This window comes from Rhinopithecus bieti, unplaced genomic scaffold (genome assembly GCF_001698545.2).
Source record: "Rhinopithecus bieti isolate Rb0 unplaced genomic scaffold, ASM169854v2 scaffold_19708, whole genome shotgun sequence".
In the NCBI taxonomy this organism is placed as follows: Eukaryota; Metazoa; Chordata; class Mammalia; order Primates; family Cercopithecidae; genus Rhinopithecus; species Rhinopithecus bieti.
In genome coordinates, this window is record NW_016810765.1 from 2,042,477 (window position 1) to 2,070,314 (window position 27,838).

The 27,838-nt window shown below is 40.9% G+C and overlaps 1 protein-coding gene and 1 long non-coding RNA gene across 14 annotated transcripts in view; one reads left to right on the forward strand and one right to left on the reverse strand.

Annotated features, from left to right (window-relative positions):
* The window catches only part of PRUNE2 (prune homolog 2 with BCH domain), a 301,804-nt gene that overhangs the window by 147,494 nt on the left and 126,472 nt on the right, over positions 1–27,838 (reverse strand). The window lies entirely within an intron of this gene.
* Positions 554–25,295, forward strand: LOC108542640 (uncharacterized). The gene is made up of 3 exons (XR_001889324.1): positions 554–673; positions 21,437–21,616; positions 21,846–25,295. It is a non-coding gene; the product is annotated as an uncharacterized LOC108542640 (long non-coding RNA).

Here is a 27,838-nt window from a genome sequence, read left to right on the forward strand (position 1 = left end):
TAAAAGAGGAAAGGAAATTTAATGAGTTGCCATAGGCTAAGCACTTGGATTGAGTTACACTGTTTGAAAGATATTAGTAAAGATGGGAACTTGCATTTGGACAAGACTTCACTAGAGGAGCACCTCTAGAATTGACCTGTGGATCTCAACCTCATTTGGTTTAAAAGATTATTTGTTGGGCAAGGGTAGGAGCAATAACCTCATTCACAATGCATTCCTTGATTCGTTGATTTACAGAACAAATACTTCTGAACAACTCCTGCATTTCTGGCACTCTTCTAGGCACCAGTGATACAGAAGCCAACAAGACAGACATGTCACTGCTCTCATGGAGCTGCATTTCAGTGCATGGAGGCAGACAACAAATAAATAAATGAATAAGATAAGTTTTAATAGCAACATGTCAAAATAGTGTGACGGGAAGGAGCATGATGAGGCAGAAGGAAGGTTTAAACTGGGCAATCCAAGATATGGTATGGTTGTATGTGGGTCGACATTCTTGCATCATGGGAGTGGCCAGCTCCTTTCATATTCCGAAGTCAGAGAATTCCAGACAGAAGAAATAGCAAGTGCCGAGAAGCTGGCATCAGAAAAACAGAGGGGAGATTTGTGTGGCTGCAGCCAAGGGAGACCAGGAAGATCCATGTGGTGGGAAGGACCTGATGATACAGAGGTCTGCAGGCCATGGGAATGGGTTTGGAATTTTAGTCAAAGAGCTATGGGAAGTGACTAGAAGGTTTAAAGTTGGGGAAGGGGGTGTCCAAATTAAAATTTGTGTTATATTTGTGTTTTATAGAAATTACTCTGGTTGCTATGTTGATTGGACAGCAGAAGAGCAGGAGGAGGGAGATCAGTTATTACAATGGTTAAGGTGAGAGGTGGTGGCTGGGACTAGGCCTTTTTGAAGTGAACACGCCATCTGCTTGACTTCCTTGGTTCTTCTCCCTCCACTGGAATGTAAGATACTTGATGACAGAGATTTTTGTCTGTTTCATCACTACTGTAACCCCAGTGTCTACAACAGACCCTGGCACATAGAAGACACTTGTTTAATGCTGCTGACTAACTATACTGAGAAAGAAGAATGATACAGAGCAAATTTAGAGAAAAGGTCAAAGGTTCTGTTTAGTACATGTTAAATTTGGATATCCAGTAGATATTTAAATGGAGATACCATGCAGGCAAGTTAGAAGTTTTGAGTTCAGTAGCAGATGTACATTTGTTGGGGGGGCATTAACATATAACCCCTAGAGTGGACATGCAGTTGGAGAAAAGTCAATGAGCTGGAACTGAGCTGGGAATTCCAACATGTAGAAGCTACACACAAGAGGAGGAGCCAGCAAAGGAAACCGAAACGGAGTTTCCAGGAGGTGGGGGGCATTTGGGAAAAAATGATGCCACAGAAGCCAAGACGAAATAGATATGAAGGAGAAGGAAGTAGTCAATTGTTCTGAATGCCCTTCCCTCCATCCATGGGGTTTGAGTCTTCAAATGTAGAAGGCAACAGCCTTATCTAGCAAGAAGACATTTGGATTAGGAGTTAAGAGATAGAATCGTACATCGACAGTCACTGTTTAGCTTTCTGAACTTGGCCAAATCAATGCTTTTCTGGGACTCAGTTCCCTTACCTATGAAATGGAGAGGTGAGACTAGATAACCACTAAGATCCAGCTTTAAAATTCTTGACTGAAGACCTAACCTTTACAAATAGCTCGTGAGAGGCCAGGCGCGGTGGCTCACACCTGTAATCCCAGCACTTTAGGATGCCAAGGCAGGCAGGTCATGAGGTCAAGAGAGTGAGACCATCCTGGCCAACATGATGAAACCTCGTCTCTACTAAAAATACAAAAAAAAAAAAAAAAAAATAGCGGGGCATGGTGGCAGGCACCTGTAGTCCCAGCTACTCGGGAGGCTGAGGCAGGAGAACCGCTTGAACCCGGGAGGCGGAGGCTGCAGTGAGCCGAGACTGCCCCACTGCACTTCAGCCTGGTGACAGAGCAAGACTCCGTCTAAAAAAAAAAACTCTTTAGAAATATACCAATGTAAGTGCAATATCATTTTTGATTTTTACAAACTAGCTCCAGGCAGAAAAGCCACAAGCTTCAGGGGATACTATATGCTCACTCCGCAGGCAAAGCCTATCTGTGTGGGATTAATGACAGCATTGAGTGTGTGGCTGTGTGCCTTGTGACAGAATATGTTACTAATGGTCACTGGAAGAAAAGGAGTCAGCTTTCTCTTTTCTTATGTCTTTAAGGATGCTTAATCCTCCCTTATTTAAAATAAAACACATACTAGATTCTGTATCTGAACCAACATTAACATTCTATTTCTTTCTGCCAAATTAACTTTCTTGGACAACTGGATCGTGTTCATGGAACAGTGCCTCTCCCACCCACTTTTTCTGGGAATCTTGCTTTCCTTCCATGGTTTGGTCCCTACATACCTCCCTCATTTCATCCTATGCCACTTCCCCCCACTCACAGAGGTCCAATCACACTAGCCATCTTCAAATATGTCAGTTTTGCTCCTGCTTTAGGGCCTTAGGATTTGCCATTTCTTCAGCCTGAAATGTACTATCCCCAGATTTTTTCATGTGTGGCTTCCTTTTATATAGGGAGTCTTATTATATAGGGAGTTTCATGTGTGGCTTCTTATTATATAGAATATCTATTCTCTGTGAGGGCTTTCTCTCCAAAGTACTGTTCTGCAGTCCAACCCTACCACTGTCACTCTCAGCTCATACACAGGCACACACATGATCACTATGCAAAATGACCGTTTTCCTTATTTATTGTTTATCATCTACTTCTCCTACCTCGCCACACCTCCCCCACAAGGAGAAGCTAAGCTTCATGAAATCATAACCTTGCCTGTCTTATTCACTGCTCATTCTGGTATAGTGTCTCCAACATACTTAGTGATGAATAAATATCTGTTTAACAAATTAATAAACTCTCTCCTCTACTGAAACTATTGTCGGCAGTCACCAAGGACCTATTCAAAACAGAATCTTTGGCCAGGCACTGTGGCTCACGCCTGTAATCCCAGCATTTTGGGAGGCCGAGGTGGGTTGATCACCTGAGGTTGGGAGTTCAAGACCAGCCTGACCAATACGGTGAAACCTCGTCTCTACTAAAAACACAAAATTATCTGGGTATGGCAGCACATGCCTGTAATCCCAGCTACTCAGAAGGCCGAGGCAGGAGAATAGCTTGAACTCAAGAAGCAGAGGTTGCAGTGAGCTAAGATTGCACCACTGCGCTTCAGCCTGGGAAAAAAAAACAAAACCCTGTCACAAAAAAAAAAAAAAAAAAAGAAAAGAAAAAGAAAAAAAAAAAGCACAGATTCTTTATTTTCCTTGGTTTCCACTTCTCACTTGCCCTCGACTCCATTGATCACCTCTTTAAAAGAAAAAGAACTATTTTCCAGAACTTCGCTGCTGTGACTGCATGACACTGCTCTCATGGTTGTTTCCCTGCTTTCTTTGATGACTTCTCTTCTTCCTCCTCCCCTAACAGGAGGCACCTTAAAGGCTCATCTCTTGACCTATTTTTTTTTTAATATATATTGTGCATCTCTCGTGAGTCTTTAAATGAATCCAGCCTGCCCAGCACAAGTCTATCAGGGGTGTAAAAATCCAGCTGCAGGAAGCACACACTGGCTCCTGTCTTCTATCCGAACACTGTCCTTTTCAGTGTTTTCAGCATTACCCTTTCACGCCCACTGTGGCTATTCTCATCTTCCCTGGCTTCCTAATCCTCTTGGATCCTCGCTTTGGGTGTGAAAGAGCAAGGACTGGAGGTATTAATAATTACACACTCACATCTCTCTGATCTTCTCTGTTCTTTCTTCAGTGATTTGGAAACTGCTCTCCAGCTATACGTGCATCACAGCGGCAGGTCAGAGGGAGTCCTGTCACCTCCCAGCGCCACCAATCCCTCCCTGGCCATCCCAGCACTGCTGCCTGGGGAGGAGGATCACATAAGTCTAATTCCCCTCCGCAGAAAGCTTGTCTATACCTTGCCCTTGAACTAGCACTTCCATTTCAATGATTTTCCTTTATATATATATATAGATAGATAGATTCTCGCTCTGTCGCCCAGGCTGGAGTGCAGTGGTGCGATCTCGGCTCACTGCAACCTCTGCCTCCTGGGTTCAAGTGATTCTCCCACCTCAGCCTCCGAAGTAGCTGGGATTACAGGCCTGTGCCACCGTGCCCAGTTAATTTTTGTATTTTTAGTAGTGACGGGGATTTGCCACATTGGCCAGGCTGGTCTCACACTCCTGACCTCAAGTGGTCCTCCTGTCTTGGCCTCCTAAAGTGCTGGGATTACAGGCATGAGCCACTACTCCTGGCCCCATGTCAATGACTTTCAAGTCTGTCTGCAGCTGCATCTAGAACGTTCTCCAGGTCTCTTATCTTTGGGTTGTAAAATTATATATATATATATATATACCCCTGCTGACTAGAGGATCAACAATTTTGTCAAAGTTGAAGTCATCTCATAAAAAACTCACTTCAGAAAAAAAGTATGGTTTACCTCACCTTAATCTGACCACTTCCCTTTGAATTTCTTACCACCCAAGTAATCTGAATCTTCTTTGATTTAATCACAAATCATTGGACACTTGCATGGTGTGAGACTCTGTACGGATTCTATGCTACATTAAAATAAAAAAGAAATTGTAAGTCTTTACTTTGCATAATTTCTACTACCAAAAACACTGTACTTTATCAAAAATTTAAATAACAATAGTAATAGATGCCTTGATTTAACAAGTCAAACAAAGATATATAACTTAACCCCTTCCAGGCCTCTCAGCAGACCTTCTCAACCAATATTGACAGTTTGAGAGATATTCTTAGAATCTTTCATTATGGTACTCATATATGAGTTGGGTTTTATTGCTTTGCTTTTAAAATATGAGATTATTATACTCTGGTTTCTCTTCTGATTGTATACATCTCTTATCCTTTAAAATGTGAGATTAAATTATACATACTATTCTGCAGATAAAAAAAAATTTTTTAACTCAATACATTGGGGACATCCCTCAGCATCAGTACATGCAGAATAACTGAACTGTTTTCCAGTAGCTCCGTAGCACTTCTTCGCATGGCTGTACCACAATTGATTCAATCCTTCCTCTGTTGATGGACATTAAGGTTGCTTTCCATTGCTTCCAACTGAAAAATGTTAAGAGTTTTGCTCTTGCTGCCTAGGCTGGAGTACAATGGCACAATCTCGGCTCACCACAACCTCCGCCTCCCGGGTTCAAGTGATTCTCCTGCCTCAGCCTCCCAAGTAGCTGGGATTACAGGCACACACCACCACGGCTGGCTAATTTTCTCTTTTTAGTAGAGATGGGGTTTCTCCATGTTGGTCAGGCTGGACTCAAACTCCCAACATCAGGTGATCCACCCGCCTCAGCCTCCCAAAGTACTGGGATTACAGGGGTGAAACACTTTCAATATATGTTGTTATATTCTGATGCTAGTATTTCTGTAGGAGAGCTTATCAAAGTAGGCTTGCTGGATAAAAGGGAACGTGAACTAAAAATTTAAATCAACATTTCTAGATTACTTTCAAAAAAGTGGTAGCAATTAAAATTATCCTGAATATTCTGTCATGGTTTCTCAAAACACTTTGAAATGAAAAAAATAAATGTTTATGTTTCAAATAATTAAATTGAAAACAATCCTGGAAAATGGTATTATACTCTATCTAGACAAGAGCAATGAAGTCATTTTTTAGGATTAAAAACTAAATGTATTAATATCATAACCCTAATGCAGGTATTCCTCCCAGAATATCAGGGCACTGCCGATTTTTTACTGTTAATGCACCAAAAATGTATTCACCACATTCTTTAGTCCACTAAAACTTATTTTTGTTAATTTTACTATAAACATTTATAGTAAAACTTTTGACTTCATTTGAGGCAACATTCTTTGAAGATTATTTTTACCCTTACACTTGTTTTAAGTTAATTAGAGTGTGTTTATTTGAGTTTCAACTCAGGCATTTTACCTAAGTTTATTCTAAGTTTCTCTGAACTTCGAACCAAACACTTTTGGGAATGAGAATTCATTCCTTGGGCATTAAAATATCAAGGATTTTTTTTAAGTGATAAAGTTTCTTTTTTAAAACACATTTTCAATCCAATCTATTACCTTATTTTAAAATATATTAATGGCTTTTCAAGTGAATATATGATTCAAAATTGAAAAGGACTCAGTATCTGAAATGTGATCCTTTCGTGAAATTGACATTCATCTAAAATGGACTATGAAATAACTGGTGAAATATTATGGTAAAACTAAAATTAACTAAAGCTAAAAGTAAACCAAATGAAACTAACATTTCAACCACAACAAAATCCTGCAAAACTGTTGAAAGCATTCTAGGTTTATTGCAACAATTTGCAATAAACTTAACTGATATCTTCTTTAAAGTTTAAATTTTGTTTTTTAACCAAGAGCAGCTCAGTCAGCCTAATAAAGAAAATGAAGCCCAAAATAATTCCAAATAGCAAAGGGACAATGGAGAAATCCAGAAATGACTGTTCATAACGGTCAGTATGATTAGTACCTTAACTTTGATAGTATCTCAACTACCAATGCAAAAGTAAATTTGTGAAGGAAGATACCAAAAATTAAATTTCAAAAAATCTGACAAAAAATTAGTAATTGGTAAACTAATAAATAGCTAGAGACATTGTATCATTTGTTAAATTTTTGCTACAAATTACCATAAATAGCAAGCTAAAGTAGATATGCTTCTTGAGAAATTGACAAAAAATTCTCTAAAGATACTAAAAGACTGGCAAAACAGAAAATGCCACAGAAATGATTCTGAAGAAATACTATATAAATGATAAACATAGAAACTAGATATGATTTAAATATCATATAAATTATATTCCCATGTGAAAGGTTGCAATTTTGATAACTGGCGATCAAATGTATGTTTTTGCATCTTAAGAATATTTATAAGAAAGTGGCCAAACTATATCCTTTAATTTTCATCAACTTAGGCATTTCTTTAATGCTGCAACAATAACAAAATGAAAACTAATCAACTCAGAGTTACAGAATCCTCAAAAGCTGTCAAATATGAATTAGGTCTTCATGCACTTAATGAGTCCTTCTATATGCTAGGCACTCTTCCAGAAGAAAGAGCTATGAAGCAGAGTTCCTGCTTAAGGAGAGTCACCTGCTAGCCAGGAGACAGACACAAACAGCAGCAATGTGACATGAAGGAAGGTGCAATGAGGAAGACTAAGGTGGGTCGGGAGTCAGGGATTGCTGGAGTGGTAGGGTAATAACTGCTACTTTATCGAGGTGTTTGGGTAACACTAAACAGAGTATTGAATGGCTGCAAATTGTACACATCAAAGCAACTGTACCATTCAGTAAATTAATATTCAAAAAATTCAGCAAAAACCAGAAAACAGGAAAAACCAAACCTAAATGTCATTCTGACTGAAGAGCAGACCCAAGAATTGGCTACTGCTTTCTGTTTTTATTTCCAATTATTTCCCGAAGGGAGAGGCCATTATACTCTGTGTACTGCCCACAAAAGCCACCAACCACTCAGGTGTGGTTTGCAGACCATATGCTAAGTGAGAAAGGAAAAGTCACTCTGGCTTATTTGACAAAAAGATAGCAGAAATGCTCTCCTTGCGATAAGGAGGACACTAACGGCATGGGACTCAGTGGGTTCATAAAGATGCCAAACACAAATCTGAATTACAGCAAATTTGCCCATACGAGGTCAGAAAGCAGAGCATAGGGCCCCACACAAACTATATTTTAACCCAAGAATCCTGAAATTCCACTTCTGGCTTTAAACCAGGTGTCAGCTGGGAAAGCCTCCCTTCTGCCTCTGTAAGCTGAAGGAAAAGGGCTTTTTTTGTGTTGCTTGTGTTTTTATCCTATCCTGGCACTGAAATGAACCACTTTTTGAGCAGACACCAGTGTCCATTACAGAGAGAAATAACAGAATGATCACTGCTTCTTAGCTACTGGTATGAAGTGGCTTTCTCAGGGATGGACTCTTCGATAGTTACAATTATTTAGTCAAAAATATTTATTCTCATTGTTTTTTTAAAGTGGCAATAGTCATTTTGGGGGCTACGCAACCACAGCAATACATAGGTTGGGGCATAACCGATCACTTGCTACGCAGTCTTGAAACTCTGGAAACTGTCTGCCTCCAAGCTCTAAGCAAACTCTTAAAGGAAACCACAAATAACCTCTGGAGTTTTGCAAAAGTCTCCTCCTATGGAGAAGGTTAACTGCAACTTGTGAACATTGTGAATTATTTTATTTATTTATTTATTTAGAGACAGGTTCTTGCTTGTCACCCAGGCCGGAATGCAGTGGTGCAATCACGGTTCACTGCAGCCTTGGCCTCCCAGACTCAAGCAATCCACCCACCTCAGCCTCCCGAGTAGCTGGGACTACAGGCACACACCACTGTATCCAGCTAATTGTTTAATTTTTTGTAGAGACAGGGTCTCACTATGTTGCTCAGGCTGGTCTCAAACTCCTGGCTTCAAGCAATCCTCCCATCTTGGCCTCCCACAGTGCTGCAATTAACAGGCATGAGCCACTGTACCCAGGCTGACTATGTAAATTACTGACAGACAGTCACACATGGATTTCAAAAAATTAAGTGGCTTTAACAGAAGTTGGGAAGCCCAACCAAGTCACTTTTTGCTCTTTTCCTTCAACAGGAAAAGTGTGTGTTTCCTCCAAAACCTTTCCACCTGGGAAAAGGAACAATTTGTATTAAGAAACAAAAATCAAATCAACAATATAATTTCTTACATTGAAATTTGTAACCTGAGATCCCACCAACTTCCCCTGCTTTATATTACTTTAAGTTCATGCTTATTTCCCAAGTTAATTTTACTTCACCAAAGCGGTCTTTTGTTGTTGTTGGTATTCATCCAGCTTAAGGAAAAACTTTGAATTACTGTGTGCACTGATGGAGAAGGAATGCAATAAACAGGCCATGTTACTTCCAAACCCTTTTCATTGAAGAAACAGAAATTTTTGTAAGCCCTGGGAGGAAACCAGAATGAAGAATGGGAAGGAAGTTTGATTTATGGTGGACAATCTTTTCTTCATTCATGTTGCCTGCCTTCCTAAGTGTAATACATTCATCTTGCAGTCACATCACATACACACTAGTACATCTTTTTTTTTTTCTTTTTTTTAAGACAGAGTCTCACTCTTCTTGCCCAGACCGGACTACAGTGGTGCAATCTTGACCCACTGCAACCTCCACCTCCCAGGTTCAAGTGATTCTCCTGTCTCAGCCTCCCGAGTAGCTGGGACTACAGATGCCTGCCACCACGCCAGGCTAATTTTTGTACTTTTGGTAGAGGAGTGGTTTTGTCATGTTGGCCAGGCTGGTCTCGAACTCCTGACCTCAGGTGATCTGCCTGACTCGGCCTCCCAAAGTGCTGGGGTTACAGGAGTGAGCCACTGCACCTGGCCAAGTACATCTTATGTAGGTGCAGTAATGTAAGAATATTTTTTCCCTGTTCCTATGTTTCAACTGGTAAAGGGAATTCAACAAGGAAATTCAACAAGGAAACCTAGGAGACCCCATGTGTTAATTAATTTTGGTAAAAATAACCCCACAGAAAAAAAGGTGGAAAGTAATTGATGGAATAAAGCAGGTAGAGAAATGATACTCCTTTATAAATAGAAGGAGCAAGTGAAAACTAAACAAAATGACTCTTAGAAGACAGTAGATCTATTTTAAGTCTTCAGGGCTAGGAAAGGATAGGTATTTTTAAATTTAATTGGGTCATTTCAAATAACAGATTGTCTACTTGGAAATTTGGGCAGAGCAGAGGGAACAGAATAGGTTTGACTCTTTTTTATTTTTTAATTAAAAAGATTTTTTTTTGAGACAGGGTCTCACTCTGTCCCCCAGGCTGGCGTGCAGTGGCACAACCATAGCTCACTGCATCCTCAACCTCCTAAGCTCAGGCGATCCTCCCACCTGACCCCCCTGAGTAGTTTGGGACTACAGGTGTGCACCACCACGCTCAGTTAATTTTTTGTATTTTTTGTAAAGATGGGGTTTCACCATGTTGCCCAGGCTGGTCTTGAACTCCTGAGCTCAAGCAGTCCACCTGCTCTGGCCTCCCAAAGTGCTGGGATTACAGGCATGAGCCATCATTCCTGGCCTCCAGTTCAATTCCTTTTTTTCTTTTTTTTTTTTTTTTGAGATGGAGTCTCACTCCTTGCTCAGGCTGGAGTGCAGAGGCACGATCTAGGCTCACTGCAACCTCCACCTCCTGGGTTCAAGCAATTCTCCAGCCTCAGCCTCCCAAGTAGCTGGGATTACAGGTGCATGTCACCACCCCCAGCTAATTTTTGTACTTTTAGTAGAGATGGGGTTTCACCATATTGGTCAGGCTGGTCTCAAACTCCCGACCTCAGGTGATCCACCCACCTCGGCCTCCCAAAGTGCTGGGATTATAAGCGTGAGCCACTGCGCCTGACCCAATTCTTTAAACCGGGACAAAATAATGATTTGAAGAAAGTTAAAAACGGAGGAAACAGGGGAGCTTTAGCACCTCTGAGTAGCGAAGAGGTTGTAGATTTTAGAGACAGAAAAAGCTGAGTTCAAATTCTGTTACCAGCTATGGATTACTTTTTGTTGCTGAGCTTCTATTTCCTCATCGATGTAATGGGAACACTAATATCTACTACACTGATGAGTTATGAGAAATAAAAATAATTTACATAAAGTTATGGGCACACTGTAATCACTCAGTGAATTATAAAACACCATACTTCAAGTCCCAAAGAAGAAAAAAAAATTTGCCCTATTACTTGCTAACCTGAACTGAATAGGACTAGACAGAAAATCAAGTTTATTTGGTCGGGGGAAGGACTTGTTCACTAACCATCTGTGTGAAACACTGGAGGGGAAACAAGCGTCTCAGATTTGGGAGTGGAAATGAAAACATCCCATTAGAATGCATCTCCTTGCAATGACCAAGAGGAGCAATATTCTCAGAGGACCATTTTGTACTTTGTCTTTTTTTTGTTTTTTGTTTTTGAGATAGGGTCTCACGCTGTCTCCCAGCCTGGAGTGCAGTTGCACGACCACAGTCCACTGCAGCCTTGACCTTCCAGGCTCAAGCGATCCTCTCACCTCAGCCTCCAGAGTAGCTGGGACTACAGGTATGCACTACCATGCCCAGCTAATTTTTGTGGTTTTTTTGGTAGAAGTGGGGTCTCGTTATGTTGCCCTGGCTGGTCACAAACTTCTCAGCTCAAGCAATCTGCCTGCCTCAGCCTCCCAAAGTGTTGGGATTACAGGTGTGAGCTACTCTGCCCAGCCTATTTTGTCATTTTTAAAATCACTTTCTCACTCTGCCCATATGTCTTCTCTTCAGGCATGCAAGGAATGTTATCTCTTTACATTTGCCCTAGAACTCCTCAAATTTTCTTCGGTGTGAAACTGGGTTGTATATCATCCCATTTCAGGCAAATTCTCTTGGGCCTTACCTCTCCCAGAAAAAGCACAAGGATTCCTCACCCAGCCTTCATGCCGGCGATACAGGCTCATTTCTAACACATCATCCTCCAGCCTTTAGCTTGGACCAACGCCAAGTACCACCACTTCTATAACTTCCATTACTCCCCTCCTCCTATGACTACCATCCCTAAACCTAATTTCACTCTTCTCTATTTCCTTCCAAAAAATTCCAGCGTTTTCTGGTATGAGATTTGGAAGGGATAGGGATAAGAAAGAACACTGATACTACTTCTAAGCATCCCTTCTTTATAACTACAAAAGACAATCTCACGTACACAGAGTAATCAACTCATTAGTAAATATTTAATATTTCAGTAAAGACAGTAAGCACAAATGAAATTTTTAAAATTTTTGTAGATTTTAGGCTGTACAAGTGCAGTTTTGTTACACGGATATTGAGTAGTGGTGAAGTCTGAGCTTTTAGTGTAGCCATCACCCGAATAGTAGACATTGTACCCAGTGGGTAATTTTTCATTCCTTACCACCCTCCCGCCTTCCCACCTTTTGGACTCCCCGATGATATTATTGCACTCTCTGTGTCCATGTGTACACACTGTTTAGCTCCCACTTATAAGTGAGACCATGTGGTATCTGACTTTCCATTTTTGAGTTATTTCACTTAGGATAATGACCTCCAGTTCCATCCACATTGCTGCAAAAGCTGAGTAGTATACCATGGTATACATATACACCACATTTTCTTTTTTTGTTTGTTTGTGTTTTGTTTTGTTTTTGAGACAAATCTCACTCTGTTGCCCAGGCTGGAGTACAGTGGCACAATCTCGGCTCACTGCAACCTCCGCCTCCCAGGTTCAAGCGATTCTCCTGCCTCAGCCTCCTAAGTAGCTAGGATTACAGGTGCCCGCCCCTACTCCTAGCTAGTATTTCTAGTTTTAGTAGAGATGGAGTTTCACCATGTTGGCCAGGCTGATCTCAAACTCCTAACCTCAAACGATCCTCCCACCTCGGCCTCCCAAAGTGCTGGGATTAAAAGGCATGAGCCACTGCGTCCAGCCAGCAGTTTTTTTTGTTCTTTGTTTTTTTTGTGTTTGAAGATATATGAAGCTTTCTCTTGAGTTTCTTTCTCATTACCAAAACACACACACACACACACACACACACACACACACACACACACACACACACACACAGGGCCTGGACCTTTCTTCCACTCAGCAGAGATTCTCAACACTCCTAAACTGTTCCTCTTGGGTTGGGTTCCCACATCTGCTGCTGCACCCTGCTGAAGCCACCAGGGTAGCTTCCTCCTGGGCCCTTCTTTCTCCCCTGCCCCATAGCCCTTGAGGTTGTATATTGCTGAGAGATGATGTTGTTTGAAGGAGAGAAGTGGGGGTGGGCAGAGAAGGGAAGAAATGCAATGACCCAAAGCATGTGGGACTGCTAGGGACAAAGGGTAAGAAAGACCATTCCAGGATTCCACAATGAAGTAGGAGAGGGGTGCCAACCTCAGTTTTAGTAGGGAGGTTTTTCAGACTGCCCTGTTCTCAACAGTGGGGAAAAAGTCTTCTGAGAAAGAATATAATAAGCACAGGAATGGTGGGAAGGCAGAAAATCGAAGTAAGCAGGAGCACTGGCCAGCCATGCTCTGTAAAATGCTATCCCAGGCGCAGAGCTCTGAGCTCAGCACATAGATGTCATTCCATACAATTTGCTGGCTGACTGAAGAAATGAATTTTAGGGGCAAGGACTCCTTTGCTCCTTCCCAAATGTATTCATTTATTCAATTCAATACATATTTCTTAGTTCCAATCTATGCAAGGCATTCTTGGGGATACAGCATTAAATAAAACAGACAAAAGTCCCTACCCTCGTGAAAGTCACATTTCAATGCTGGTGAAACAGAATACATATATAAACAAGTAGATACGTTATATGTCAATGGTTGATAGGTCAGTGCAGGCAACTCAAACAGAATAAGGTGGACAGAGAATATTAGGGGAAAGGGAAGTATTATTTTAAATAAGATGGTCAGGGAAGATACCACCATTTACATGACATTTCAGCAGAGAATTGAAATAAGTTCAGGGAGCTAACTATGCAGGAATCTAGGGAAACTGTTTTCTAGTCAGAGAGGGGACAGCAGGTACAAAGTCCCTGAGGCAAAAGCATGCTTGTTGTGTTCTAGGAAAAGCAAGGAAGACAGCATGTCTATATCAGTGGGAGGTGGAGGGATAATAAATAGTAGGTGAGGTTAGAGGGGACCAAATCACGTACTTCCATCCAGGGATTCCCAACCTTGGCTGCACATTAGAATTATTCTAAGGAACTGGGTCCCAGCCTAGAGTGATTAAATCAGAATCTCTGGAGGTAGACTTGGGAATCTGATGCTTGCAAGTTTCCTAGGTGAGTCAAGGCTGAGGAGGACCACTGCAGGCCATTGTAAGAGCTGGGCGTGGACCCCATCCAACCTTTCCCTCAGCTCTTCTAGAGACAGCCAGCATTCTCTTATGGCAGAAATACAGCCTTTCATCCCCATAGAAAGATACGGGACAACACATTCAATAAATTAATTCACTGGCATAGATGATTTTCCCAGGCTAATTGTTTCCAGTTTGATAGGAGACATTTAAAGGCTGGAAGGCACTGGATGCCTGATGAAGTGGACTTTCAAACTGGGGCACTACTGAAACGATGGGATGGCCACATATATAGGAGATCAGTCGGAGCAAGCTCAATAACAAAGAGGTTCAATGAGGAATTGCACGGAGCCGGAGCTGAAGTTTAACCCAGTTGTTTACTAGTTTTGTGAACGTGGATGATTGGACGATCATTTCTCACCTCTGAGCCTCAGGTTCCCCATCCATAAAGTGGGATAAAGTATGATCTACTTCATTGGGTTATTGGAAGGATGAATTGAGATGATTTATTTCATGTGCCTAGAACAATGCCCATATTAGTACATTTGGTGGAACAGAAATGGCATAACATCAAATTTAATACATGTCAGATGTTATTATGATTATCATTCATTTTCATAGTTTTGTCAGGGCCCCATTTATCCTCACTTGTGCTGCAACAAATTGAACTGTTAACAAAGGAATCTCTGGTCCTGGGTAATGGCTGAGCACCACTGAGCATTTCCATTCCATTTAGCTTCTTGGGTTTGCTAGCTGTATCACTAGTTATCTTAAATAAATGAAGTTCTAACATTTCTCCAGTGATTTTTTTAATTTCACCTTTGAAGATACTATTTTACATGATTAAATAAAGAACTTTAGAAGAACAGATTTCATTAAATATAAAATCAACGTAGATTCAAATTTTCTGGATGGGCAATACTTATGTTTACAGGAAATGCTTTAAAATATGCAGAAGATAATTAAATGGGCAATGGACAAAGTGAAAAGCTTAGACTTTTTTTTTTTTTTTTTTTNGAGGGGTGCCAACCTCAGTTTTAGTAGGGAGGTTTTTCAGACTGCCCTGTTCTCAACAGTGGGGAAAAAGTCTTCTGAGAAAGAATATAATAAGCACAGGAATGGTGGGAAGGCAGAAAATCGAAGTAAGCAGGAGCACTGGCCAGCCATGCTCTGTAAAATGCTATCCCAGGCGCAGAGCTCTGAGCTCAGCACATAGATGTCATTCCATACAATTTGCTGGCTGACTGAAGAAATGAATTTTAGGGGCAAGGACTCCTTTGCTCCTTCCCAAATGTATTCATTTATTCAATTCAATACATATTTCTTAGTTCCAATCTATGCAAGGCATTCTTGGGGATACAGCATTAAATAAAACAGACAAAAGTCCCTACCCTCGTGAAAGTCACATTTCAATGCTGGTGAAACAGAATACATATATAAACAAGTAGATACGTTATATGTCAATGGTTGATAGGTCAGTGCAGGCAACTCAAACAGAATAAGGTGGACAGAGAATATTAGGGGAAAGGGAAGTATTATTTTAAATAAGATGGTCAGGGAAGATACCACCATTTACATGACATTTCAGCAGAGAATTGAAATAAGTTCAGGGAGCTAACTATGCAGGAATCTAGGGAAACTGTTTTCTAGTCAGAGAGGGGACAGCAGGTACAAAGTCCCTGAGGCAAAAGCATGCTTGTTGTGTTCTAGGAAAAGCAAGGAAGACAGCATGTCTATATCAGTGGGAGGTGGAGGGATAATAAATAGTAGGTGAGGTTAGAGGGGACCAAATCACGTACTTCCATCCAGGGATTCCCAACCTTGGCTGCACATTAGAATTATTCTAAGGAACTGGGTCCCAGCCTAGAGTGATTAAATCAGAATCTCTGGAGGTAGACTTGGGAATCTGATGCTTGCAAGTTTCCTAGGTGAGTCAAGGCTGAGGAGGACCACTGCAGGCCATTGTAAGAGCTGGGCGTGGACCCCATCCAACCTTTCCCTCAGCTCTTCTAGAGACAGCCAGCATTCTCTTATGGCAGAAATACAGCCTTTCATCCCCATAGAAAGATACGGGACAACACATTCAATAAATTAATTCACTGGCATAGATGATTTTCCCAGGCTAATTGTTTCCAGTTTGATAGGAGACATTTAAAGGCTGGAAGGCACTGGATGCCTGATGAAGTGGACTTTCAAACTGGGGCACTACTGAAACGATGGGATGGCCACATATATAGGAGATCAGTCGGAGCAAGCTCAATAACAAAGAGGTTCAATGAGGAATTGCACGGAGCCGGAGCTGAAGTTTAACCCAGTTGTTTACTAGTTTTGTGAACGTGGATGATTGGACGATCATTTCTCACCTCTGAGCCTCAGGTTCCCCATCCATAAAGTGGGATAAAGTATGATCTACTTCATTGGGTTATTGGAAGGATGAATTGAGATGATTTATTTCATGTGCCTAGAACAATGCCCATATTAGTACATTTGGTGGAACAGAAATGGCATAACATCAAATTTAATACATGTCAGATGTTATTATGATTATCATTCATTTTCATAGTTTTGTCAGGGCCCCATTTATCCTCACTTGTGCTGCAACAAATTGAACTGTTAACAAAGGAATCTCTGGTCCTGGGTAATGGCTGAGCACCACTGAGCATTTCCATTCCATTTAGCTTCTTGGGTTTGCTAGCTGTATCACTAGTTATCTTAAATAAATGAAGTTCTAACATTTCTCCAGTGATTTTTTTAATTTCACCTTTGAAGATACTATTTTACATGATTAAATAAAGAACTTTAGAAGAACAGATTTCATTAAATATAAAATCAACGTAGATTCAAATTTTCTGGATGGGCAATACTTATGTTTACAGGAAATGCTTTAAAATATGCAGAAGATAATTAAATGGGCAATGGACAAAGTGAAAAGCTTAGACTTTTTTTTTTTTTTTTTTTGGAAGTATCTGAATGCTCCTTAGTCATTTAAAGGAGAATTGAAAAATAGCAGTGAGTCCCACATAATTCAACCTGTGAGATTAAGGTTCTTTGTGTGGAAGGACAAAGATCTGTAAACTTACAGTTTCCTTCCAAAGCCAATTTCGAATTTTGAAATACATCACTGGTCTTCTTCAAGACAAACAACCTACAGTACATCTTTCTTACGGGATGCACTTATGAAAAATGGTGATTGTCAACATCTAGCCACTTTAGCTCTCAGAATGCTTCATCTTAAGAGAAAGTTTTAGAATCTCATATTTATTCCTGTGGAAGGACAGCATTGTGGCTTGGACTTTATAAGGTCTTTATTCAACTAAATAGGTAAAGAAACCTTCATGACAGAAATCTGAAACATTGTTCCTGGTGCTCATAAATACTCCACTGTATTGTCTGAAATGACTTATCTCAGTCCTGACTGTGGGCTCAGATTTACTGTACAGTTCATCAACTTCTCAGCATGATGGATAATGAATGTTTCATTTACATCGCTAATTGCCAAGCCATGGTTCCTGCAACCTTTAACCCGTATGCTTTATCCCATTATCACCATATGTCAATATAATTGCATTTAACATTCCAAATGATAAACTTTCTTCTATACAGAGAAATATTTTTCACAAAGAAATCGTGTGAGAGCTGCTGGTAAAATATAAGTCTATTACAGGAAATGACAGGGACTAAGCTAGAAAAATAGGAAGATTCTCGTAACTAGTAAAATTCATCTTCAGACAAGGACCTTTGATTTCATATGTAGGAAAAATACTGGTATTTTCTTAAGGATTTGTCTTTTTTAGCTTTTAATTGAACAAATGCATAAAAAGAGACTCCTAAAGTAGTGCAACTAAACTTTCAGGCCTATGTAAGATCCAAGAAATACATATTTTTAAAAACTGGTTAGCGATAGCTACATGACCCAATTATATTTTCTATATTTATTTATCAGTAAACTAATAATGAAGCAGCTATGCACTCCCTCAACATCAGATTTGAATAGATTTCCAGAGAGAAGTGAAAAATACTAAAATTAAAATCCTAAAATCCTGGAAGACAAGTTGAGACACCATTAGTCTGGCTACCTGTATCCAAGATTCATTTAAAACCAAGCAGCAAGAGGGGTTTTTTCTTTTTCTTTTTCTTTTTTTTGTTTGTTTTTTCAGATGTGGAGAGGCATTTGCCACAAAGACAGCTACTGAGAACCAAAGAGAAGCCAGCTTCTCCATGGTATTGGGGGATGCCCAGGACCACACAGGCTACGCTGCAAGCTAGGGTGTGCCGGAAACCCTCAAGCCGTGTGTTTCCCATCTCAGAAAGTGGTCTATGACATCCACCCCAGGACCACACAGGCTACGCTGCAAGCTAGGGTGTGCCGGCAACCCTCACGCCATGTGTCTCCCATCTCAGAAAGTGGTCTATGACATCCACCAAGTTTTTATGCTACGTACCTGAGAATAATCCAGGACATTTTTTCCTCCCTAATCCCCAGAGCCAGTCTATCAACACATCCTATTGGTTACAACTTGAATAAATTATATATATTAAATATATATACAAATATATCTTGATTTTTTTCTACTACATTTTGACTGCCCCCATCCTACTTCAAACCGTGGTCACCTCTCCCATGGTCTATGAAGGCAGCCTCTAACCCATCTCTTTATTCCTATTGTCACCTGCTTTCCATTAATTCTTTGCCACATCCCTATCAAAATTCGAAATTGCCTTTGGAAGGAAACAGTAAATTTACAGATCTTTGTCCTTCCCCACAAAGAACCTTAATCTCACAGGTTGGATTATGTGGGACTCACTGCTATTTTTCAATTCTCCTTTAAATGACTAAGGAGCATTCAGATACTTCCAAAAAAAAAAGTCTAAGCTTTTCACTTTGTCCATTGCCCATTTAATTATCTTCTGCATATTTTAAAGCATTTCCTGTGAACATAAGTGTTGCCCATCCAGAAAATTTGAATCTACGTTGATTTTATATTTAATGAAATCTGTTCTTCTTTTATAATCTTCCAGTGGCTTCCCTTGAATATAAAATAAAGTCTGAAGTGTTCACTCTGGCCTGGGAAGGCTTGCAGGATCTGATTCTACCACCTCTCCAGCCATGCCACCCCCTCCCCTACATGTAAAATCCCCTATGACACATGCAGTTTCTAATGAATTTTCTTTCAGTTTCCTGAATGTGCCAATCTATTTCCCGCTTCAGAGTCTTTGCACTTCTGTTCCCTTTGCCTTGAATGCTCTTACCCCTAGTCCGTTCCTGGCCTATACTGTATATGCTTGATTTATAAACTTAAAAATCCCTTTCTTTGGAGGCCTTACACATCTCCTTATCTAATGTAAACTAGGTTATATATTTTCTCAAAACAGCATCCAATAATTTTCTTCATAGCACTTAAATTAGTTTGAAATCTACATTTATATGTATGATTACTTGTTTAATGTCTCGCTTCCTGACTAAACTGAAAGCTCCAAGGGGATAAGAACTGTGTGTATTTTAGTTCCTTATGTCCCTCATACCTAGCACATAGCATATAGTGTTGGTAAATGAGTTAATGGTGAATGTCTTGGTATTTCACCTTTCATCCTACTGGACTCTAATTTCCTATAACTGAAGTGTACAGCAAAATGAACGGAGATGTTAGAGTCAGAATACAGGTAGGCAAGATAATCAGAGACATAGAAAGCATTGGGAAAGCCTGGCTGGGCGCGGTGGCTCACACCTGTAATCCTAGCACTTTGGGAGGCCGAGGCAGGTGGATCACGATGTCAGGAGATCGAGACCATCCTGGCCAACATGGTGAAACCCCGTCTCTACTAAAAATAAAAAAACTTAGCCGGGCGTGGTGGTCGGCGCCTGTAGTCCCGGCTACTCAGGAGGCTGAGACAGGAGAACGGCGTGAGCCCGGGAGGTGGAGCTTGCAGCGCCACTGCATTCCAGCCTGGGCGAGACTCAGTCTCAAAAAAAAAAAAAAAGCAAGCATTGGGAAAGCCTAAATGGACTATAGGCCACTTGGAAGAAAAGTGACACAACTTCCAGAAAGGGGAAGAATGAATGAAAGAATGTGCTTTCTGGGGAGGAAGAATCAGCAGTTTTGATAATTCCTGAGAGGCAAGTCGGTGGAGTAAGTGGAGTAGTTAAGACCATGAACTCTAGGGCCAGATTCTGCTTCTTCATATTTTTGCAAACTTGGGAAAGTTCTTATTTTCTCTGTGCCACACTTTGTTTATCTGAAACATGAAGACAACTACAGCATCTCCTTTACAGAGTTATTCTAAAATTAAATGAGTTGATTTTGTAAAATCCTTCAAAGGGTACCAGCTATGTGTTAAGTTCCATATAAATACTTTTTTAATAAAAATAAAATTTTAGAGTTATAAGCAGTAAAGCTTTGGAGGTATTTTCTTGGATACTACTACTTTATGCCCTAAGGAATTACAACACATATACTTAGTGTCTCAACCAATACCAAGACCAGTAAGTGAAGAGCTAGTCCACTGCGAGTCTCCTCAGTGACACAGGGCTGGATCACCATCGACAGCACTATTTCTGAGTAGTCAGTGCAGCAAAAACTACAGACGTATCAACGGCAGGGATGAGTTACATGGTAGAATGAAGAATAGACCAGAAGCCAGAAGTGTTGGCCTTTAACCATATACGTGCTATTCACTAGCTGTGTACCCTCTGCAAATGTTCTGGGTCTTAGATTGGTGTCTATGAATTAGACGATCTTTAGGATCTCTTCTAGCCTCTCCCATGTTACCTGTCATTTTCCTTAGGTTTCTTTTAAAGTGTCAGGAACAGTCCACTTAGTAGGTATTGTGGTGATTAAACAGAGAGGCACTGAACCACAAAGTAGACACTTCATTAACATCAGTTGTATCTGACTACGCCTTTCTTGATTTTTCTTTTTTCTTTTTTTTGGAATCAAGAGTTTCACTCTGTCCCCCAGGCTGGAGTGCAATGGCACCATCATGCCTCACTGCAACCTCTGCCTCCCATGTTCAAGCAATTCTCCTGCCTCAGCCTCCTAAGTAGCTGGGACTACAGGCACAGGCCACCACACCACACTAATTTTTGTATTTTTAGTAGAGATGGGGTTTCACCATGTTGGCCAGGCTGGTCTCAAACTCCTGATCTCAGGTGACCCGCCCTCCTTGGCCTCCCAAAGTGCTGGGATTACAGGTGTGAGCCACTGTACCCCAAGAAGTCATATGACCTGTGGGATCTGTAGAGGGGAGCTCAAGAGAATGGCATGTGCCAGGCACTGCACTAGTGACTTTATGCAGATTGCTTCATTTGTTCCTGCCAACAGCCCAGTGAAATAAGTATTAACATTTAGTGCCCAGTGAAGAAACAGAGAGGGTGTTTGTGATGCTCGGAAACCTATAATATTGTGTATAGCTCCCAACTCAAGTTCAGGGTATGCTGACACCTTGTCATTTGTCACCTCAAATGGTTGTATGTATTTCCAGGTGAGAAAAAAAGGCTGCTGACTTTACCATCTGAGGCCACACATCTGCTGAAATGGAGATAATTAACATCACTAGAAACAGCAAGATGACAATGTAATGTCTAAGTAGTGATATGTTTTTGCACATTTCCAGCCCCTTTAAATATCCACACACACAGGAAGCACAAAAGAAAGCACAGAGGTAAGTGCTTTATAAAGCACCCAATTTTCTACTCAGAAATTTTTGATTGTCTTAAGTTCCTCTACTCATTTCTATCCTTCCTACTCACTGGCCTCCCAGAATCCACTACCCATTTTCTATCTCTTGCCTCGTATTGTCTGAGTGGCTCACTTGGATTTATCCTCACGGAGTCTGGATTTTCTACCCCGGCTCATCTCCGTCCCTCCATATTTGTCCTCCACTTTCACAGATCTCTGGGAGAAATGCCCGGCCGCCATCTTGGGTCATCGATGAGCCTCGCCCTGTGCCTGGTCCCCCTTGTGAGGGAAGGACATTAGAAAATGAATTCATGCGCTCTTTAAAGGATGGGCAGGAAAACAGATCCTGTTGTGGATATTTATTTGAGCGGGATTAAGGATTTGAAATGAAGTCACTAAGTGAGCATTACCAATGAGAGAGGAAAACAGATGAGAAAATCTTGAGGGCTTCACAAGACATGCAACAAACCAAATGGAATACTGGGATGACATGAGGCAGCCAAGTTGGGGAGGAGATAACCACAGGGCAGAGGGTCAGGATTCTGGCCCTGCTGCCTAAACTGTGCGTTCATAACCAAATCACTTCACCTTTCTAACCCTCAAAATAAAGCTGTTGTAACATCTGATATCTAAGGTTCCTTCTGGGTCCAACATTCTCCACATATCCAGCCACACTCATTTTTAATATTTAGTTCCCAGATCTGTACTGTGACTTTTCTGCACTGCAGAATAACGTTTCCCATTTTGTTCAAAGACCCTTCATGTTGCTGCCCAATATTTAGCTGACTGTTTTTCCTAAGGCGTGTTCTGGCCCAGGGGATGGGTGAACAGGCTGGGAAGAGTCTCAAGACCTTTCCAGGGTTATACTTACTAACACATAGCATGATGATTACAGAGTGAATTATCTAATCAACATCATCCTCAGTGTCTTTCCCATATTGAAATTCATTTCCCACTTTTGTGCCCATTCTCAAGACCTCAAAATGTCATTCCATTAATATCACAAGATTAAACTTTTTTTTTTTAACCTGGAAGAATTCAATGTTAGATGCAGCTGTGGGACTTTAATTACATATTCTGTTTTCCAGTGCAAAGATGACTGAGTCCTTTATCCCTCCCCTTTGATTTTTTTTTTCCAGTATAAACTTCAAATACTTAGCCTTGTACTGAGGCTCTATATGGCCACAGCCTCTCTCCATCCCTCCAGCCTTATCTGTCATCACCATCATCCCCTCCCACGCACCTAAACAAAATCTAACTTGTAATTCCTTGAACATGTCAGGCATACATTATTCCTTCTGCCTGAGAAGCTCTTCCTTGTCTCTTAAATCTAGAATGATGTAAAGTTTTGAAGAGGTTGACTATCTTACTTCATGCAAAGAAGGGACACGTATAAGATTCATCATCACACCAGACAGCAAATACTAAAAGTGTAATTTGACTATAAGAGTTTAGATACATATATGAAATGCAAGATCCACAGAGGGAATGTTTATGGGGCACGTTTGTAAGCCTGAGGTGTGAAGCAAAGGCAGGGAACCTCATAGTATCCTATACAATACACTTTATTTCTCTATCTCACACAATGTCCAACAAACTTTTCATGGAATCCATGCAGTGCAAATCCCCAAAGGTAATCTTTATCCATTTCATGGTGAGTGCTCTTTAGAATTTTGGCAAATCGTACTGGTCACTCATCTCAACTTTGAGATGTGTTTGTCCTTGTAGTTAATTGGAAGAAATAGGACACTCTTGTGAGCCACTTTAGGGTTCACTCCTGGCAACAAAGCATTTACAGCTACTCAAGACCAGTTGTTAAGAGCTGTGTGTTTGTGTGTGTGTGTGTGTGTGTGTGCGCGCGCGTATGCAGAGTGTGCCTCTCTCTCTTTGACCTATTATTTCAGACTTAAAAACAAGCATGTTTTCAAATGGCGCTATGAGCTGCCAATGATGTATCACCACCATATCTCATTATTCTCCAGTAAATGTGATAATAATGTGATCCGTTAACATAAAAAAAGTTTGACTTCACAAAAGCAGCTGGAAATGGACAACCACAATATGCATAAATCTAACTCCTACCATCAGCTACACACTGCTTGACATACATTGTTAGAAGCACCTCGCATTTGTGGGTTCTCTTAAGCAAAATACTTGCATTAGGTCTCAGCTGGGGCTGTGCATCAGGCGGTTTGGGAAATATTCAATTCTCAGCAGAAGCCAGAATTTGAATTTCCTCATCTTTTAGGAGTCATTTACCAGTTTGGAGAGGATTCAGGCAGCTCAGGTGTTTCCACTAATGTCTCTGAACTTCTGTGCCTCTTTGCTCATGGATAGTCCAATAAGTAATGTTTTCTTTTAACTGATGCTCATGGGAGAGAATAAAAGAACTCTAAGTGATATCAACATCAGGGATTCAAAGAAATATTAGATTTAAGCTCACATTGGTCAAAAGGAACAGGATACAAAGAACTTTGAGCTGTCAGCGTCCCCATCTCTGTGAGCCACAACCAACAGCAGGACCTAACACAAGGACCTCAGCATATGCGAGATCCTTAAATCAAGGAAACTAGTATCATGAGTTGAATTATCCTATGACAGATACTAGCTTCTGGCCATCTCTGGCTCTCCTCTTGACACATATTAGCTTCTAGCCTTTGCTTCCACGACTTTTATCTTTTACCAATCCTCTCTCCGCTGTGTTGCTTTCAACTTCCCCACAAGAATTTCAACGGCTCTCAAGTCTTTTCTTCCATCCGCACCACTAACTTGAATGCCTAGACCCTTATTTTTATTAATTTCCAATAGATGCTGCCTATGGGCTATATTGCCTTTGATGAACACTAGATATTTAAAGCTCAAAAGGTTCAAAATCAAACTCATTATCTTCTCTTTCTTTCACCTCCTTGTTCCTCTCCCTATATTGCTGATTGCACTTAACAGCATGGTCCCCAATGTAGCCATGCAAATGAGAAACCCAGTGGCTCCTTGTGGTACATGCATGCAAGATTACTGAAGCCAGAAGGATGACTGATTACGCCTCATGGGTGGAGGGGACCACTCCTGGGCCTTCATGATTGTCAGGAGCAAGACCTGAGATGCTCCCTGCCTTCGGGGTCCTCTGCACCTCCCCTTTCTAACAAAGACCCACAGAATTTGCTACACCTGAGAATTCCAATTAGGAACTCACACTTTTTATCTGCCCTATCAATTTTTTAAACTTGCTGAAAATTAAGCTTTTTCAAAATCTGTCATTCTAAATTATTTTTTCTTACAGTGTCTTGGCATACTATATCAACTTTGATTCTTTGTTACAACTTTTCTTACTCTTTTATCACCAAAGTGGCTTTTATTCTCTTTATTATTACTTTCTTTTACTACTATATTACATTGTTATACTTATTATTTTGTTCTCTATAGTGTCAATTTATTTGATTTAGTTTCAATTTATTTTTATTGCTGACTTTTAAAAAAAGTGACAAGAGTGGGGAAAAAGGGGAGGGAGAGCATTAGGACAAATACCTAATGCATGTGGGACTTAAAACCTAGATGACGGGTTTATAGGTGCAGCAAACCACCATGGTACATGTATACCTGTGTAACAAACCTGCATATTCTGCACATGTATCCCAGAACGTAAAGTAAAATTTTTTAAAAAGTGATCATTTGCCATGTTTGTTAGCCTTTTTCTACATATAGTATTTCACTTTCCCACTTATTAATTTATTTTTTTCTTAAGGTAGAAAATTGCACACATTGCACATGCTCATCCCTTTGTCTCCATAGCCAAAGGCACCCCTTTGCTCCAGTCCTGCAGCAGCTTCAACCTGGCCTGTCAATGGCAATGGCCTCCATGATGCTCTCATGGTCACTAGACAGTCCCCTCCAATCCCGCCTCCCACTGCCCACAGGAGAAAGCCCTGTCTAGTCACACAGTGTCAAAGGCCTTACAGCCCAGCTCCTCCTGACTTCCTCTCCTGTGACCGCAGCTTCTGGCCCTGTCTGTGCTGCCACAGCTTCCCACATCTCCACAGTCACCAAGCATTCCTTCCCACACATGGCCTCAGAACATCCCCTGTCTAGGATGCCTTTTCCCCTTTCTTCTACCTAGCTTCTCCATCCTTCAAGATTCTGCTCAAGAGTCCCTGACTTCTGAAGCCATCACCAGCAACTAAAGTTCTTTGTGTCCTCACCTGGTTTTCTAATATTTGTCAAGAGACTATGAGACCCTTACAACTCACAGGACCCATTTCTTTGAAAGATTTGTATCTCCAAAAGGCATGGCATTTCCTAGGTAATAATTTCCCTAGTTTCACTGAAGACATGAGAGTCAAAACACCATCAAGCAACCATCAGATGTTAACTCACCAAACAGATATATTCTAGTCAAGAGAAACATCTCTTACCATGGCTAGAGTTACCACAAGTAAATGATTGTGAATTCATTTGATAGTTATTATATACACTGGACATTAAACTCACAAACCACTCCTTTCCTCTTTGTAAACTTCTTAAGGTGCAGTGTAGCACACTGGTCCCAGGCTTGCATTCAGAGCCAGAGTTCCTGGATTGAAAGGTGTCTCTATTCACTAGCCATGCGCCCTTGGGGAAAAGCTCAATCCTGCTCATCTGTGAAATGGGAGTGTTGACAACAATGACTGTGACAGTGTGTGGCATGTATTGAAAAAATGCACAAAGAGCACTTAAAGCAGTGCTTGACACAACTTAAACATTTGAAATTTGTTCATTATTATCACTATTCCAATTTGACAATGAAGACAACCTGAGTGGGGCCACATCTGGTGATTGGAGATCGCAGAGATCACAAATCTTAGAAGAAAAAGAGAAAGAGACTCATATTTTCAAGTAGAGAGAAACTAATTCTTGACACATGGTTGGCACTCAAAACAGGTCTGGTTCATGGAATTAAATGAGTCAGGTCCCAATCTGTGTCCTTGTTTTATTAATGTGAATCTCAGGAAAGGGTATGTATATAAGCTTCAAGATGGAGTTAAGGTAGCTTTATCCTGGCTGTACCTTGTTAGGAAGAGCAAGTATCATACAAACTCTCAAGGATCCTTCTCTACTACGGAAGACTCAAGGGAGGGCCTAGCAGGAGCTTAAGGTATTTCCTCATAATTTTCTTCAGCCTCCACCCCCATATTTTCAGATGGACAATAGATATTTTTACATTTTTGTGAAAAGTACTTTGCATGCACAGCTTCAAGACAAGCCCCTTCAAGTATTTATATTGCCATCTTGAGCCAATATAAAAATCAAGAAACTTCACCTTCCAGATAACTCCTCCTGCTTTGGTAGTATTTTAACTGTTACGATGGGCTTCATATCCACTGACCTTTCAAACATCATGACTCTTGATGTAACCATAGCAATCACTATTATTCCCATTTTACAAAAGAAGAAATGGGGCTTGAAGAGGCTTTGACTTGCTGAAGTTTATGGCACTAGTAGACCGTGGAGCCAGGACTCAACTCCCAGACTTTAAATCTCTCATCCAGTGGTCTTCTCACTGCATCTGGGAATCATATTTTCTTTCTAAATAAAAGCTGTTACTCTAGGGGGCTCCAGTGTGGAGGCCTCTCCTTTGCAAATAGCACTCGGTGGATCAGCAGCAATATTCAAAACAGAAACGAGTACTGGCACATGCAGCTTCCCTAGAAGGCCCTACATTAGGAGTCGACCAAGGAGCAAGGTAGGAACTCTTCAGTTAGATACCACCAAGCATCCCCACAAAGTTTCCCCACACGCTCACAGCTGGGAGACCGGGCTACAGTCAGCAAGGAGAGTTTTCTGCTTCACCATTGATTAACATTCTCCTGCCTGGGCCTCTCCTCTCTCCTCTCACATCCTGAAAGTCCTGGGTGATTGACAACCAGGAATGATTGTGTACGAATCTTCATTAACATCTTGGTGGTCCCTAATGATGCATCAGATATGGAGGGGCTGGGCAAGGGATTCTTCTTAGAGGAGATCTCATGGTCCTGGTTCTAAGGATGATGCAACAAGATCCTCGGATAAATGTGCAACCCCTCTTTATCATGAACAAGGGTCAAAAAGCAAAGATAGTAGGGGTGGGGCCACATCTAAGTTAATTAAGCCTTGGGAAGTTGCAACATGAATTTCCAGATGGGCCAATAAAATGCAGGAACTGATAAGGAGTCCTTGTTCCAAGGGTTGGAACCCT